We start from the raw sequence: 18,526 nt of genomic DNA on the forward strand, positions 1-18,526 counted from the left end.
GATCCTTGAGCTCTGGGAGACAGCAAATGCCCTTTTTACCCAGACTTTAAAAACCGTATCAATTATTTGCAAATAGGACTGGTCCATTTTAGAGAAGACCAGTACTGGTGATTACAAACTCAATAATCATTTTCATTCTGCCTCAGACTTAGCCGAAATTCATCGAGGCAAACATTATCTGCCCCCACCCCATGATCTAAAAAACCTCCTCTTTTTTAACAGAAGGTGCCCATCCGTACAAGTGACACGGCGAATCCTGGGGCGCCAGGATTAGGGGAACAGGAAATTCCCGGAACAAGATTGTTAAGAAAGTTAACATGAAAGGGGTGGAGCTGGAGGCACGAGGGCGCGGTCGCCTAGGGCGCCAGGTGCTGGCAGCTGGCCCAGGGCTGCACCTACCCTGGCAGGCACCTGGCACTAGTGATGCAAGGAAGGGTCTGGGGCTCAGTGTCTGGAGCGGTTTTGATATTTAAAATGCAATGAGGCTGTTCACAGGTGATGTGGATTTACAATAATGGCTTCTGCATTGTTTTTCTTCACCATTATTACAAAATGCTTGAGTTTTCCTCACATGGTTCCAGCAGGTGTGGAAGAGCAAACACGATTTTCTGGCTAGTAACTCCGGCTGGAGAGATCCCATGAGCCTCGTGGCTCTGGCTACCACATTCTATGCTTTTTTTTAGCCGGGGGCATATAGTGCTAGAAAGAAGCTTCCCCTTCCTTCCCATACTCCCCTACCCTCCTTCACCCCTCAAGCCCTCTCACGCACTGCAGTAAAACAGAAGAGATCCCGTGTAGTTCTGTGGCTGGTCCCAGGTGGTCACTCCATAGGGTTTTACTGGTAATTGCACTGTTCGGAGGTGATTTCACCAGGTAAACGTGCACGCAGACCCAGGACCATGCAGCTCGGAGTCAGGGCTGCTGGCTCCTCTGGGTGTGGCACTGCCACCCAGTGCTGTGCAGGGTATCCCGCACTGGCAGTCTAGTTATTAAAAAGTGGAGGGCAAAGCACTGCCTGATGCTTTGTTCTTTCAATTATTATTTTATTTTGCAGAATCAGACATATAGGAAGGAGCAAGATCACGGGACACGTGTTTCGCTTGGGTTCATTCACCTTCAAGCTTTTTTAAGTCAGTGCACCTTTGTTTGCTTTTTGTAGCCTGCGTCTCATTGCCCGGTCAGCTTGTTCACCTTATGGTATCAGTCAGCGTCCAGGTACAAGTTTGGCAGAGTCTGGCTTTGTTTGTACACAGAAATCTGGTGCAAGTCTTTAGACAACATATACATTCAATGCTAGACTTTATTTGCCACCTCATCCTGGCACAAGTATCAAACAGATTGTACATCCATTGATATTTGAAGAAGAGTGCAAAAGAGACTTAGGTGGTCATTATGACCCTGGCGGTATTATAACCGCAGGGCCAACAGGCTGGCGGTGCCTCCCGGCGTATTTTGACCACGGCGGTAGCTCCGCGGTCGCACCGCCGGGGCTGTCGGTTTACCGCCACAATGGCCCCGGCGGATGTAATCTGTCAGGGCTGCTTGCAGCGCTGCCCAGGGGATTACGAGCCCCGACCGCCAGCCTTTTTCTGGCGGTACGGGGAGTTGTGGGGCCCCTGGGGGCCCTTGCACTGCCAATGCCACTGGCATGGGCAGTGCAGGGGCCCCCTGAGAGGGCCCCATGCGGCTTTTCACTGTCTGCTGTGCAGACAGTGAAAAGCGCGACGGGTGCAACTGCACCCGTCGCACGGCCGCAACACCGCCGGCTCCATTTGGAGCCGGCTCCTATGTTGCGGCCGTGATCCCCGCTGGGCCAGCGGGCGGAAACCAGGTTTCCGCCCGCCAGCCCAACGGGGATCTCCAAATGGCTGCGGCGGGGGTGCGGTCGCATTGGCGGCCGCATGGCGGTCAGATCTTGGCGGGCGGCTGATGCCACCCGCCAATGTCGTAATGACCACCTTAGGGCCTGATTTAGAGGTTAGCAGATGGGGTTACTTTGTCACAAACATGACGGATATCACGTCTGTCCATTATGATCCCATTATATCCTAGGAGAATCGTAATACGGCGGACAGGATATCCGTCACGTTTGTGATGGACGCTAAACTCTAAATCAGGCCCCAAATTCCTAAGTTAGTGTTGTGATTTGTTGCTGACCTCAAGTAACTGAGCAGTCAATATTTCTCTTTGTGCAATTCTTCTCTTTGGAGTTTGCAGTCATTATCTCCAGTAGCTTCCTCTTCAGCCATTTCTTGTGGATCTTCCTGAAGGAGGTGTGTCCTCATCCACTGCAGTTTTAACACTAACCTGGGGCTGTAACTCTGCTGTGTGATCTCACCCCTGGCAGGGGTCCAAGGACAATGCTGCATGCATCCAGCTCAGAGGCACCAGCTTGACTGTTAGGAACTAAACCACACCTATGTACCCTTTGTTTTTATTTTGTTTCTTGTTGTCTTAATGCTATTACTACTTTTAAACTTTGGATTAAGTGAAGGACCTTTCCAGTAGAAGTAGAAGTAGTGAGTCCATTCTCTAGTGAATTTATCTAATTTACTCATGTGTGATGGATATTTGTAGTGCAAAGGAGAAAAACCCATCAACGGAAGCACCTTCTCTCACTATTGCAACAAACACCACGGTGGTGGGAGGAATGCCTGAATTAATCTCAGCCACTCCTACACTCACCTGTGTCACAAAGTCAGCATTAAAGCGCTATTACTTTACATGTTCCACGCGGTATATGTAGCTGATGTATCGAGGTTGCCAAGACCCAGGGACCGGATATGAGCTGGCTGGCTGGCAGTATACCCGGAGGGTTGCTGCTCTGGCTGATTCTAAGTGCAGCACGTCTTTCAGCGCCTGGGGTTACTGGCAAACCAGCTCTGATTTACCTGATGTGAAAGCTCACCCAGTAAAAGTATGAGCAGGTATGGTCAGTGGATGGGCTGTGGCACAAACTGACCTTCACCCAACCCACCAAACAGAGTACGCCCCTGAGCTGACCTAGTACGTGTCCTGCCCACTGAGGACCTCCACGGACCCTGCCCCCACACTTTCACCCCCACTCACTTTTATTTACCATCTGCCCTGAGCAGGTTGTACATTTGAAAGGAACTTTCTTACCGAAGAGATAAGGCCTGTCTTTTGGTAGATGTGAACTACATCCACAAGATTTGTGCCCTCACTTCATGTGAAGGTAGCTAATGAGTAGGGCAGGCTGACCCTTTGCCCCATGCTGTATGCTGTAATGGGCGGAAGGAAAATGTGAATGGCAGTTTAACTGACCAATGGGTGAAGACCGCTGACCAAAAACACATCCATCTATGTATATTATGTATGAAACATTCAGGAGTTAATAGTCTGGTGAAACAGCAAATGCTGTCTCACAACCCAGAGCTAGACAATAAGTATTTGGATACCACTACAATTCTATGATTTCTGGAATAATGAATATATATATATAAAACTATCCACATGAACACCAATCTTTAGCAATTAGGATGTAAAACTGGAAAAATAGTTGCAAAAATTAGCAGGGAAAGGATTGTAGTGGCAAATAGAACATCCAAAAGTAGGCAAGCAAAAGGGCTTAAATCAATGAGCTGTACCAAAAACTCAAAGACAAAATGGACCCTATATTATGCTCATTGTTTAATTGTTCACTAACATAATAAAAACGTACCTCCTTGGGAATGTTCTGTTATATCCCAACCTGGGGAGAAAGTGGATTAATGTGGCACATAATGTGCACTGAAAATAAAAATCTGAAGCAATACATTTCAATTTTGGCGACAAGAATTTCTGGTAGGCCTCACAAGTCAGCGTTGCAGGTTTTTTGTGACTATTCACTTCATGATCTATGTACAATATTGTTTCTTTCTTAATCAAATGAAGATGTAATGATACTCAAGGCATAATGATACCTGGGATTCACATATCTATTACCTGGTGATGATGAGACAAACATTGGTTTGGTAATGGAAGTCAAAGGATAATGATAAATGTGATTCAAATATTTATTTGACGTTGATCATTACACACACGCACACACACACACTGGTTTGCTATTAATGAGACTGATACATTGTAATTCATAAAATGATTTTTGAGAATATGGAATTGCATTTTTGATTTTTGTAGGTGTCTCTTGCAGGATTTTTATGATACTCACAAGGTTGGCTCCACTCCCTGCTTCAGGGTGTATACACACGTAAGTCCACACTGTGTAGTAAATTTATATTTAGAAATAATGAAAAGTCATCAAAATTAAACTTACTACAAAATGTAAGAGCACATTTGTGCATGTGGATTAAACGCATGTGTGCATTTATGTTTGTGAACAGGCCCTTCATGTTGGTGCTTGATGTCAACGAGCGGCTACTTAGCTAAACGCCCCACGATGTTTATATAATCTTCCTGTAGATCAAAGGGATGTATACATCTTTTATTGCAGATTAACTAAAATCAGCGCAATTGTAACCCGCGGTTAGCGCATCAGAAGCTCGCTGATGTGGTGAACGCACATAGTGCAAAGAGGCGATAACTCAGTTAAGAAAGCAATACAAAGAGCTGCTTGAACCTGCGCAGCTAAACAAGTCCTAACTGCTTACATCGTCCAGCGGTCGAGCGCGGAAGCGCTACAGCGCGTTATGAGAGGTGAGCAGCTGGTGAGCCCTGCGATGCCCGGCCTATACTGCAGATTCTTGGTGGCTTTTGGGCCCGCAGTCTGACAGATCAGTGAACCTATCTTATAGCCATGGGTTTTTAAAAATAAAACTTTACAAAAATAAAACATGTTAAACTAAAACAGCAAAATAAAACAGTGCCTTGAAATGACCAGCTATAAAGTTTGTAATTAAAGTTAAGGGCTGCTTTCTGGCGTTTCAATATACCTATAATGTAATAATGAGACCAAAAAATGAGGGAACTATATAAACATAGAGCACATATTTAAACAGAAACAACAGAAATAAAGTAATACCGCAGTGGTTGAACTCTAAAGTGCAGAATAAGGGTGTACAAATTAGCTTTAAAAGGTCACAACGAGCCGCCCTTAGACCTGTCTTACCCTCCATTGGCCCGCATTCGCTCAGGAGCCCACAAGCGCTTGGGGAGTTATGTGACACAGTTAATGTGCTCCGAAGCCGCAGGCTCGGTTAACATAATGAGAGCAGCTTTTTCACTGGTTCTAAGAAGGCTGGAGCCCAGCAGGCGAGCTGGATGTTATGCCCGTTTAAAAGGGCCAGGTCTGCAGTCCGACATTTATTGATCTGAATCGACCTCAAGGCGGCACATAGCAGCTGCTGTCGCGTGCGGGAGACCTTTGGACAGGTACCAGGAAGTGAAGTTCACTTTCCTCCAGAGGACCACACAGATGGCAATTAGGGTCTGACCACGTTTGCTTCCAGCTCGGGACATGGTCCTTTGAGGGAAAGGCACCCATACGAACTAAAAGAGAGTGATGAACAGGGGCAGCAGTGTGGGAAACAAGGTATGGTTTCGGCTCCAAGGTGTGTAAGACTGAAGAACGGCCCAGCCGGGCCTCTTTCCGGCCAGGAGTGCTGTATCTGATGACGAAGAGTGCAGTTTAGAGGCCTTGTTGGTAATTTTTTGAATAAAGTAAACTCTATTTGAGAGCCTCAAGCACTAGTCAACTTTAGGGTGGCTAATGCTCATTGAATAGCAAGTGGCCATGAGTTTTTTGTTTGGGCATGGACTCTATCTCCAACCAACACTGGGCAGCCAATTAATCCGGGGATGCTGATCTAAGCTTCCTGCAGAGTTTTAATTTGGCTCCCAGTCTGACGGGAGCTTGGTCGAAAAGGCCAAAGGACAAACTCCGGTCTCACCTGGGCTTGTGAAGTATTAGAGGGGAGATGGAAAATACATTGGAACAAAGATGATTGAAGCTGATTTAGAGAGGATGCATCTTGCCCTTTCAACAACTCTGATCCGTAAGTAAGGGACGGAAGGAATGTGGCCCTGATAACCTGAAGCATATAACCCTGAGAGGTGCTTCTAAGCTTCTCCTGGAGTAGGCCAAATGTGAAACAAAGTTTCTGGGCTGTTGCTCTCCTATGAAGGAGATGGGCCTTATAGGATAGTTTTGCGTCTAAAGTCACTCCCAAGAATTTACAGGATTGCACCTGCTGATTTCTGGACAGTTCCCATCTAAATTTATTATGAAGAGCACATAGGCTTGAAGAAAAGCGGATGACTTTTGTTTTCTTGGAATTAAGTTCCAGGCCCAAAGATTTGAAATACATGACTAGCTTTGTTATTATGCGCTGAAGGCCAATCGGGGTCTGACTTAATAGTAGTATGCCAGCCGCACATATTCTAAGCAGTTAACTGATTCTGGCCTAGTTTGGGTCACTTCATACATTCTAAAAAAATATTAATATCCATTGTACAATGTATGATACAGAATATTAAGCCAATCAGAAAAAAAGGAACCTAGAAATTCGAGCTACACATATTCCTGTGGAACTATACCACCTAACTGTTACTAATACATCAACATCTAAACAGTAAGACCCAGGAATGATTATCAACTTGGCACTATTATGAATCAAGAAACCACATTACCTAAAAAATAACCCGTCTGAAATGTAAGTTTCAAGGTAGACTGCTGTGGCACAGTCTTAATATGCTTTCTCCAAATTTAGCACCATCATCACAACATTTTTGGAAGGTTAATAAGAATACCAAAATATCACCAAAAATTGGTCAGAATAAAAGGGGAGAGGGGACTGAGTATTCCAGATATGTCATATTACTGTGTTGCTTCTAATATTGCAGAACTGGGAGCATTATTGAACTGGGTAAATGTATGGGGTTCTACGTTTTCACTGTTGGTAGAAGAGGGAGGAACCTAGAGGTTATATATATAAAATGCGTATATCCAAGATTCTTCTGGGTGGAAAATGTGATAACGCTTCCTTGACTTTAATAAACCAACATATCATACTGTGGGGTAACCTATAGCCAGGGCGACTACAATTATGTGAGTCTTTGGCCTCTTTGTTTCCCACCTAATTATGATTTTGCAGCAGTTGCCACATAATCCATGATCTGCTGTATAATTTGTAGATTTGAAAAAACATTGATTCTCGAGCAAACGTATCAGAAGTTGCTATTAACGTTGCTGCACATGTTCCAGCACAGAGGAGAGCCCCGTGCAAAGGTTAACAAGTCACCTTTCTTGCCACATAATTTCTTCCTCCCCAGGAACATAATTGCAGTGGCCTGCCTATAGTTTTTAACAGTATTTCAAGATCTCAAATTCTGCAAGGTGGTGGAACAAAATCGTCTAAATGAAATATAGAAGGCGATTAGGGGTCAATGCGAAATACCCTCTAAAGACGCGTCAGTATAACAATTAACATACTTTCAGTAGGCGTAAGTATATACTTAATAATGTGAAAGGGACTTTTAAAACTCATTCGTTTGCTCCTCAGCACAGAAGAATCTATAATAAAGTAGATCGTTGTGCGCAACCATGTTTCTCAATATCTTGACCTGTTAATATTAGGAGAAGATTTGGTGAGATATGATGAGTGACCTGCCCAGGCATCAGAACAAGATGCCACCCAGATGAGTTTTAAAAAGAAGTGAAGATGTTTAGAGCTGGAGGGAAACATTTTTCAAATAGCATTATAGCATTATAATTGTGGCTCCCAATTTGCAATTTTTTTGCATAAACACAGACAGAAAACAGTCTGTACCGCGTCTATATTATTTTTAAGAAACTGGAAAAACAGAATGTGGAGCTTCTCTTAAGTGACTTCCCACATGGGCAGGGATGACTGGCATCCAATGCCTGTGCTGATTGGCAGATGGGGAGTTAAAAAGGATGACGTTTCCAAATTAGTTTACGTAGATGTATCTGTACATGTGCTTGTACTATGATGCTTGTATTCTCAGATTAGTGCATTGTTGAGTTGTATGTCCCTAGTAAGAGTAATCTAATCCTGTACTTATTCTGGTGTGAGTGCACATTTATCTGTTAAAGACATGTGAAGATTCACTAGTTGCAAAGACAACGGAGATAAAATGGATATAGATACAACCACACTTACTGGGAGCAAAATAAAATATGAATAAGAAAGGGAGACAAATGTCAAAAAGAAAAGCCATAAACCAGGAGCCCTAGATATGATTCATTGCAAAAGTTCTAAAAGATAGATTGACACAATAATTGGGGAAGAAATGTGATATCTATGTAGTGGTTATAGTGACAGAATCATAATTCTATAATTGTTGGTAGACGTAAAAGCAAAAGGATATAGGCCCTCATTATGACACTAGCAGTAAATCCCCCTTACCGCCACGCTGACAGCCGCCGCGGTGGTGGATATCCCTTAACCATATTATGAACCACACACGCCAATCCAAAAGAATACTGCCACAAACTCAAATCTTCCAGCCCAAAGGACAGGAAGTGGCGGGACCAACACCCACACCGTTACGCCAATAAAAGAAAGCCCACTACATTATGACCTACGAATCACCACGACAGACATTCAACGGCGGTAAACCATTGGCGGTACATACCGCCGCACTCAGAATGGACACCCACAAACAAAACAACACCACATTGGCCAATACCAAAAACACACACCTGACACCCATACACACACCACACCCACACCACTATAAAACACCCACCCACAGTACCCACAACCCTTTGCCAATACCAAAAGACTGCAAGAGTAAGCCACCGACCTCGCAGAGACAACTACAAACACATCACTGACACCCATACATCCCTTACGCACCCCACATCACACACTCACCGCATCACCCAACACACTCTCACAAATACACAACATACAACACCCATGGCACCACAAATGTACCCCTATTTCACTGAGGAGGAGTTAAGTGTCATGGTGGAGGAAATTGTCAGTGTAGAGCCACAGCTGTTTGGAGCACAGGTACAGCAGATTTCCACTGCCCGGAAGATGGACCTATGGTGGAGAATCGTGGACAGGGAGAATACTGTGGGACAGCACCCAAGAACAAGGGACAACATCAGGAAGAGGTGGAACGACCTACGGGGGAAGGAACATTCCATAGCAGCAAGACACCAGCTCGCCATACTGAAGACTGGCAGTGGACCCCAACCTCCTCCCCCAGTAAGTACTGGCATTACTGCATCCTGAGGGACTCGCTGGAGTAGCAGGAGGACTGGACACTGATAAGTCTACATTAACTACCTATCTCCCCCCCATACCTGCATGCCATCTCGCACCCTCACCCTCACTCCCATCATTCCACTCCATCCCACACACTGCACCTACACATATGAATAACCCCAATGCCAAGCCCTGCATGCCATACAAATGCATGGACACCCATCTCCAAAGCATGCACAGCATAGGGAAACTAACAATCACACAAATACATCACCATACACAAGAAAAAGGTGGCAGGGCAACACAAACCATAGAGGGGAGGATAGGGATGTACACTATGTCATACATGTGAAGCATAATACATCACTTACACCCCCACAGGTACCCCAGCCAATGTCAGTGGAGAGGAGGTGCCTCGACAATCCAGTCTCCCAACAGAAGATGCCCCCAGTGATGACAGTAACTCTGGACTTCTGGATCTGGATGACCTACCTGGCCCATCAGGGACCACTGGATAGCTGGTCACTCACAGACCACCACAGATCCTCCCCCGTGAGGATCCGACACCACAGCACCCACCCAGCGTACCCACACCTCTGTCCCCAGGACGCATCAATCAGCAGTGTGGCCACCTGTACAGGGATTCCAGGCCATACCTCATACCCAAGACAATCAGGGACCTGGGGTCAGTGGCAGTGGGCACACCATTCAGGGGACAGGTGCACAGGCCAACAGGGACACTGGGAAGACTGCTGTGCGCCAGGGGGAGGACAGGAGCAGGGAACCGCCTCTCCAGGAGGCACTCACAGAGATCCTGGGAGCCTACCAACATTCCCAGGACACGATGGGCCAGATCCTGGACAACGTGCAGCAGAACAGGCGGCTGTAGGAGGGACAGTATCAGGGGATCAGGGAGGACTTGCAGGCCATTAACACCACCCTAAATCTCCATAGCAGTGGTGCTGGCAGACATGGCCAACATCATGAGGGAAGCAACAGCACACCAGCGGGCCCCTACCACTACCCAGTCCATTGACCAGGCCAGAAGGCCCTGCCACAGGAGCCATAGGCCATCAGCACCCCTCCCCCTGCAGAAGGTAAACCACCATGCAAACGTTCCCTGTGACCCATACAGAAGCCAGAGACACTTGCCAAGACCACCGCCAGGAAATGAGACTCTCCTGATTGTCCCTCTTGTGTCCCACACTGTCACCTGCCACTTTGAACTGCCTTTGCTCCCCTTCCTATGGCCTCTTGGACACTACACCTAAGCTACAAACAGACTGGAACAATACCCTGGACTTTACTCCATCATCGCCCCATTCCATTGCACTTTACCCTCATTTTTTAGCACTGAAATAAACACCCTTGGACACAACTCGACTCCTTGCATGTCATGTTTTGAAAATGTTGTGAGAAAGTAGCCTCTTTCTAGCCTTGTTACCCACACTTTAGGGTTGTTTGTGAGTATATGTCAGGGTGTTTTCACTGTCTCACTGGGATCCTGCTAGCCAGGGCCCAGTGCTCATAGTGAAAACCCTATGTTGTCAGTATGTTTGTTATGTGTCACTGGGACCCTGCTAGCCAGGACCCCAGTGCTCATAAGTTTGTGACCTATATGTATGTGTTCCCTGTGTGATGCCTAACTGTCTCACTGAGGCTCTGCTAACCAGAACCTCAGTGGTTATGCTCTCTCTGCTTTCCAAATTGTTACTAACAGGCTAGTGACCAATTTCACCAATTCACATTGGCATACTGGAACACCCTTATAATTCCCTAGTATATGGTACTGAGGTACCCAAGGTATTGGGGTTCCAGGAGATCCCTATGGGCTGCAGCATTAGTTTTGCCACCCATAGGGAGATCTGACAATTCTTACAAAGGCCTGCCAGTGCAGCCTGAGTGAAATAACGTCCACGTTATTTCACAGCCATTTACCACTGCACTTAAGTAACTTATAAGTCACCTATATGTCTAACCTTCACCTGGTGAAGGTTGGGTGCAAAGTTACTTAGTGTGAGGGCACCCTGGCACTAGCCAAGGTGCCCCACATCGTTCAGGGCAAATTCCCCGGACTTTGTGAGTGCAGGGACACCATTACACGCATGCACTGTACATAGGTCTCTACCTATGTACAGCGTCACACTGGTAACTCCGAACATGGCCATGTAATATGTCTAGGATCATGGCATTGTCCCTCCAATGCCATTCTGGCATTGGGGGGACAATTCCATGATCCCCCGGGTCTCTAGCACAGAACCCGGGTAATGCCAAACTGCCTTTCCCGGGGTTTCACTGCAGCTGCTGCCAACCCCTCAGACAGGTTTCTGCCCTCCTGGGGTCCAGCCAGGCCTGGCCCAGGAAGGCAGAACAAAGGACTTCCTCAGAGAGAGGGTGTTACACCCTCTCCCTTTGGAAATAGGTTCAGGGCTGGGGAGGAGTAGCCTCCCCCAGCCGCTGGAAATGCTTTGATGGGCACAGATGGTGCCCATCTCTGCATAAGCCAGTCTACACTGGTTCAGGGATCCCCCAGCCCTGCTCTGGCGCAAAACTGGACAAAGGAAAGGGGAGTGACCACTCCTCTGACCTGCACCTCACAGGGGAGGTGCCCAGAGCTCCTCCAGCGTGCCCCAGACCTCTGCCATCTTGGATTCAGAGGTGTGCTGGCACACTGGACTGCTCTGAGTGGCCAGGGCCAGCAGGTGACGTCAGAGACTCCTTCTGATAGGCTCTTACCTTTCTTACTAGCCTATCCTCCTTCCTAAGTAGCCAAACCTCCTTTTCTGGCTATTTAGGGTCTCTGCTTTGGGGAATTCATCAGATACCGAATGCAAGAGCTCACCAGAGTTCCTCTGCATCTCCTTCTTCACCTTCTGCCAAAGGATCGACCGCTGACTGCTCAGGACGCCTGCAAAACCGCAACAAAGTAGCAAAGATGACTACTGCAACCTTGTATCGCTTCATCTTGCCGGCTTTCTCGCCTGTTTCCTGGTGGTGCATGCTCTGGGGGTAGCCTGCCTCCTTCTTGCACCAGGAGCTCTGAAGAAATCTCCCGTGGGTCGACGGAATCTTCCCCCTGCAACCGTAGGCAACAAAAGACTGCATCACCGGTCCTCTGGGTCCCCTCTCAGCACGACGAGGGTGGTCCCTGGAACTCAGCAACTCTGTCCAAGTGACTCCCACAGTCCAGTGACTGTTCAGTCCAAGTTTGGTGGAGGTAAGTCCTTGCCTCCCCACGCTAGACTGTATTGCTTGGTACCGCATGATTTGCAGCTGCTCTGGCTCCTGTACACTCTTCCAGGATTTCCTTCATGCACAGCCAAGCCTGGTTCCCCGTCACTCTAACCTGCAGTGCACAACCTTCTGAGTTGTCCTCCGGCGTCGTGGGACTCCCTTTTCTGACTTCGGGTGGACTCCGGTTCACTCCTCTTCTAAGTGCCTGTTCTGGTACTTCTGTGGGTGCTGCCTGCTTCTGTGAGGGCTTCCAGACTTGCTGGGCGCCCCGTCTGTCTCCTCATCCAAGTGGCGACATCCTGGTCCCTCTTGGGCCACAGCAGCATCCAAAAACCCTAACCGCGACCCTTGCAGCTAGCAAGGCTTGTTTGCGGTCTTTCTGCGTGGGAACACCTCTGCAAGCTTCTTCACGATGTGGGACATCCATCCTCCAAAGGGGAAGGTCCTAGTCCACTTCGTTCTTGCAGAACACAAAGCTTCTTCCATCTAGTGGCAGCTCTTTTGCACCCTCAGCTGGCATTTCCTGGGCATCTGCCCACTCTCGACACTGTCGCGACTCTTGGACTTGGTCCCATTGTCTTACAGGTACACAGGTCCGGAAATCCACTGTTGTTGCATTGCTGGTGTTGGTTTTCCTTGCAGAATCCCCCTATCACGACTTCTGTGCTCTAAGGGGTTGTAGGTGCACTTTACACCTACCTTACAGGGTCTTGGGGTGGGCTATTTTTCTAACCCTCACTGTTTTCTTACAGTCCCAGCGACCCTCGACAAGCTCACATAGGTTTGGGGTACATTCATGGTTCGCATTCCACTTTTGGAGTATATGGTTTGTGTTGCCCCTATACCTATGTGCTCCTATTGCAATCTATTGTAACTTTACACTGCTTGCATTACTTCCTTTTGCTATTGCTGCATATTTTTGGTATTGTGTACATATATCTTGTGTATATTTGGCATCCTCATACTGAGGGTACTCACTGAGATACTTTTGGCATATTGTCATAAAAATAAAGTACCTTTATTTTTAGTATATCTGTGTATTGTGTTTTCTTATGATATTGTGCATATGACACCAGTGGTATAGTAGGAGCTTTGCATGTCTCCTAGTTCAGCCTAAGCTGCTCTGCTATAGCTACCTTCTATCAGCCTAAGCTGCTAGAAACACCTCCTCTACTCTAATAAGGGATAACTGGACCTGGTACAGAGTGTAAGTACCCCTTAGTACCCACTACAAGCCAGGCCAGCCTCCTACATTGGTTGTGCAGCGGTAGGATAAGTACTTGTAACTACTTACCACTTTGTCATTGTGTACTTTTCATAAGAGAATAATATACAAAACAAGTTCAGTGTATGTACACCTAACCAAAAAGGTTTGCTTTTCTTCTTTTACACTATCTGCTAAGTGCTGAAAAGTACTTCTAAACTTTCTAAAAGTTTCAAAAAAGTTTGAAAAAGTTTTTTTTCCTGTTCTTTAAAAAGTCCTGAAACGTTTTCTCTCTTCTCACTGTCCCTAAACCTTCTTCTATCATGTCTGATGTAGGAACTTCTCTTAAAATGGTCAATACAACATATGACAATCTTAACTTTAAGAGCCTAAGGAGTCTCTGCATTGATAGAGGTTTAGTGGTAGGAAAGAACCCTTCTAGAGAATTTCTATCTAACATGCTCATTGAGAATGATAAGGCCCAGGGTGGTACTTCATCAGAAAAGTTAGTAGATAGTTCACACTCTGACTCAGGGGAGCCCCCTGAGGGAGGTGTACAGGGTCCTATTCCAGATCTGCCCCCTAGCAGACCTCATTGCAATGCTGGTAGTAATAGAAGCTCTCATCATAGTAGAGGTACTTTTGTTCCTAAAGGCCAGGTTGTTAGAGTGCAAGCTGTTAGGGGCAGGTCTCCCTCTGTTCATTCCAATATATCTTCTGTGTCAAAACATTCCCAACCCACCCACCCTGATGAAAAAATGTTAGAAAGGGACCTCAACAAGTTGAGAGTGGAAGAGACCAGGCTGAAGCTTAAACAGCAACAGCTGGCTCTAGACAGGGAATCCCTAGACTTAGAGAAGGAGAGACAGAGGTTGGGGTTTGGACCCCATGGTGGCAGCAGCAGTATTCCTGATAGTAATCCTGTGAGAGAGCATAATTCCAGGAATCTGCATAAGATAGTTCCCCCTTACAAGGAGGGGGATGACATTAACAAGTGGTTTGCTGCACTTGAGAGGGCCTGTATGGTACAGGGGGTCCCTCAAAGGCAGTGGGCTGCTATCCTATGGCTATCTTTCAATGGAAAGGGTAGGGATAGGCTCCTTACTGTGAGAGAAAGTGATGCCAATAATTTTGCAGTTTTGAAGGATGCACTCTAGGATGGATTTGGCTTAACCACTGAACAATACAGGATTAAGTTCAGAGACACCAGAAAAGAGTCCTCACAAGACTGGATAGACTTTGTTGACTGTTCAGTGAAGGCCTTGGAGGGGTGGTTACATGGCAGTAAAGTTTCTGACTATGAAAGCCTGTATAATCTTATTCTGAGAGAGCATATTCTGAATAACTGTGTGTCTGACTAGTTACACCAATATCTAGTGGACTCAGATCTGACCTCTCCCCAAGAATTGGGAAAGAAAGCAGACAAATGGGTCAGAACAAGAGTGAACAGAAAAGTTCATACAGGGGGTGACAAGGATGGCAAGAAGAAAGATGGTGAGAAATCTCAGGATAAGCATGGGGATAAGGGTAAAACCAAAGATCCTTCTTCAAATCCTAAACACTCTTCAGGGGGTGGGGATAAATCAAATTCTTCCTCTTCTTCACAACATACACACATTAAAAAGCCTTGGTGCTTTGTGTGTAAAAATAAAGGCCATAGGCAAGGGGATAAGTCCTGTCCAGGTAAACCCCCTGAGCCTACCACCACTAATACATCAAACTCTAGTGCCCCTAGCAGTAGTGATAATAGTGGTGGGACTGCTGGCAACAGTCAAACTAAGGGTGTAGTTGGGTTCACTTATGGGGTAGTCAGTCCGAAGACAGTTTCTGTCACACCTAGTGGCATTGGCCTTGCCACACTGGCTGCTTGTCCCCTTACAATGGATAAGTACAAGCAGACAGTTTCAATAAATGGTGTTGAGGCCCAGGCCTACAGGGACACAGGTGCCAGTATCACTTTGGTGACTGAAAACCTAGTGGCTCCTGAACAACACATCATTGGACAATAGTACAAGATTATTGATGTCCATAACTCCACTAAGTTTCTTCCCTTAGCTATAGTTCAGCTTAGTTGGGGTGGAGTTACTGGCCCTAAGCAGGTGGTAGTGTCACCTAGCTTACCTGTAGACTGTCTCTTAGGTAATGACCTAGAGACCTCAGGTTGGGCTGAGGTGGAGTTTTATACCCATGCAGCCATGCTGGGTATCCCTGAGGAATTGTTCCCCCTCATTTCTACTGAAATGAAAAAGCAAAGGAGAGAAAAAGGCCTGAAAACCCAGGATCCCTCTCCAAAAACAGGTAAAAAGGGTATCACAGTATCCCCTAACCACCCTGCCAATCAGGATACCATTCCTGTGGTGGGAGAAACCTCCCCTAGGGTGGCACCTTTACCAAGGGAATCATCATCTGGCACAGCTGTACTCCCTGAGGTGAAAGTACTTCTCTGTGGGATAACTAATATTGGTGAGAAAAAGAGCACCATTTTAGTTAACATGGAGCATCCCTCCAACCCTCCCAGAGAAACTTTAGTGCAGAAACCCTGCACTGCCTCACAACACTTAGGACAGCAGCCCTGCCCTAGTGTGGAGCTCATAGGACAGCATCCCTGCCCTGCTCCAACTCAAGAGAAAAAGCAACCCTGTTCTTTCTTACAGCCATATGGACAAAGTATTTGCCCAGCTATGGCTTTACTGAGGCAGCATCCCTGTCTGGCATTCTCATAACTAGAAATAGGTCCAGTGGACAATTCCCACTGTTCTAAACTAAAACTTACTGATAGAAACTCAGAAAATATACCTTCACATTGTTGGTTAGCTAAAAAAAACTTCAAACAGGATGGTTTACATCCCCACAGGGAAGTAACCATATAGTGGATGATAAAGGGAGTAACCAGTCTATTGCAGAGCTACTCTCCACTTATCACCACTTAGACAATAAAGTCTCAACTGGCCAAGGTTAGCCTTATTGTCCTTCGTTTGGGGGGTGGGGGTTGTGTGAGAATGTAGCCTCTTTCTAGCCTTGTAACCCCCACTTTTGGCCTGTTTGTGAGTACATGTCAGGGTGTTTTCACTGTCTCACTGGGATCCTGCTAGCCAGGGCCCAGTGCTCATAGTGAAAACCCTATGTTGTCAGTATGTTTGTTATGGGTCACTGGGACCCTGCTAGCCAGGACCCCAGTGCTCATAAGTTTGTGGCTTATATGTATGTGTTCCCTGTGTGATGCCTAACTGTCTCACTGAGACTCTGCTAACCAGAACCTCAGTGGTTATGCTCTCTCTGCTTTCCAAATTGTCACTAACAGGCTAGTGACCAATTTCACCAATTCACATTGGCATACTGGAACACCCTTATAATTCCCTAGTATATGGTACTGAGGTACCCAGGGTATTGGGGTTCCAGGAGATCCCTATGGGCTGCAGCATTTCTTTTGCCACCCATAGGGAGATCTGACAATTCTTACACAGGCCTGCCAGTGCAGCCTGAGTGAAATAACGTCCACGTTATTTCACAGCCATTTACCACTGCACTTAAGTAACTTATAAGTCACCTATATGTCTAACCTTCACCTGGTGAAGGTTGGGTGCAAAGTTACTTAGTGTGAGGGCACCCTGGCACTAGCCAAGGTGCCCCACATCGTTCAGGGCAAATTCCCCGGACGTTGTGAGTGCAGGGACACCATTACACGCGTGCACTGTACATAGGTCTCTACCTATGTACAGCGTCAAACTGGTAACTCCGAACATAGCCATGTAATATGTCTAGGAGGGACAATTCCATGATCCCCCGGGTCTCTAGCACAGAACCCTGGTAATGCCAAACTGCCTTTCCCGGGGTTTCACTGCAGCTGCTGCCAACCCCTCAGACAGGTTTCTGCCCTCCTGGGGTCCAGCCAGGCCTGGCCCAGGAAGGCAGAACAAAGGACTTCCTCAGAGAGAGGCTGTTACACCCTCTCCCTTTGGAAATAGGTGTCAGGGCTGGGGAGCAGTAGCCTCCCCCAGCCTCTGGAAATGCTTTGATGGGCACAGAAGGTGCCCATCTCTGCATAAGCCAGTCTACACCGGTTCAGGGATCCCCCAGCCCTGCTCTGGCGCAAAACTGGACAAAGGAAAGGGGAGTGACCACTCCTCTGACCTGCACCTCCCAGGGGAGGTGTCCAGAGCTCCTCCAGCGTGCCCCAGACCTCTGCCATCTTGGATTCAGAGGTGTGCTGGCACACTGGACTGCTCTGAGTGGCCAGGGCCAGCAGGTGACGTCAGAGACTCCTTCTGATAGGCTCTTACCTTTCTTACTAGCCTATCCTCCTTCCTATGTAGCCAAACCTCCTTTTCTGGCTATTTAGGGTCTCTGCTTTGGGGAATTCTTCAGATACCGAATGCAAGAGTTCACCAGAGTTCCTCTGCATCTCCTTCTTCACCTTCTGCTAAAGGATCGACCCCTGACTGCTCAGGACGCCTGCGAAACCGCAACAAAGTAGCAAAGACGACTACTGCAACCTTGTATCGCTTCATCCTGCCGGCTTTCTCGCCTGTTTCATGGTGGTGCATGCTCTGGGGGTAGCCTGCCTCCTTCTTGCACCAGGAGCTCTGAAGAAATCTCCAGTGGGTCGACGGAATCTTCCCCCTGCAACCGCAGGCAACAAAAGACTGCATCACCGGTCCTCTGGGTCCCCTCTCAGCACGACGAGCGTGGTCCCTGGAACTCAGCAACTCTGTCCAAGTGACTCCCCCAGTCCAGTAACTCTTCAGTGCAAGTTTGGTGGAGGTAAGTCCTTGCCTCCCCACGCTAGACTGCATTGCTGGGTACCGTATGATTTGCAGCTGCTCTGGCTCCTGTGCACTCTTCCAGGATTTCCTTCGTGCACAGCCAAGCCTGGGTCCCCGACACTCCAACCTGCAGTGCACAACCTTCTGAGTTGTCCTCCGGCGTTGTGGAACTCCCTTTTCTTACT

Source organism: Pleurodeles waltl, chromosome 12 (genome assembly GCF_031143425.1).
Source record: "Pleurodeles waltl isolate 20211129_DDA chromosome 12, aPleWal1.hap1.20221129, whole genome shotgun sequence".
In the NCBI taxonomy this organism is placed as follows: Eukaryota; Metazoa; Chordata; class Amphibia; order Caudata; family Salamandridae; genus Pleurodeles; species Pleurodeles waltl.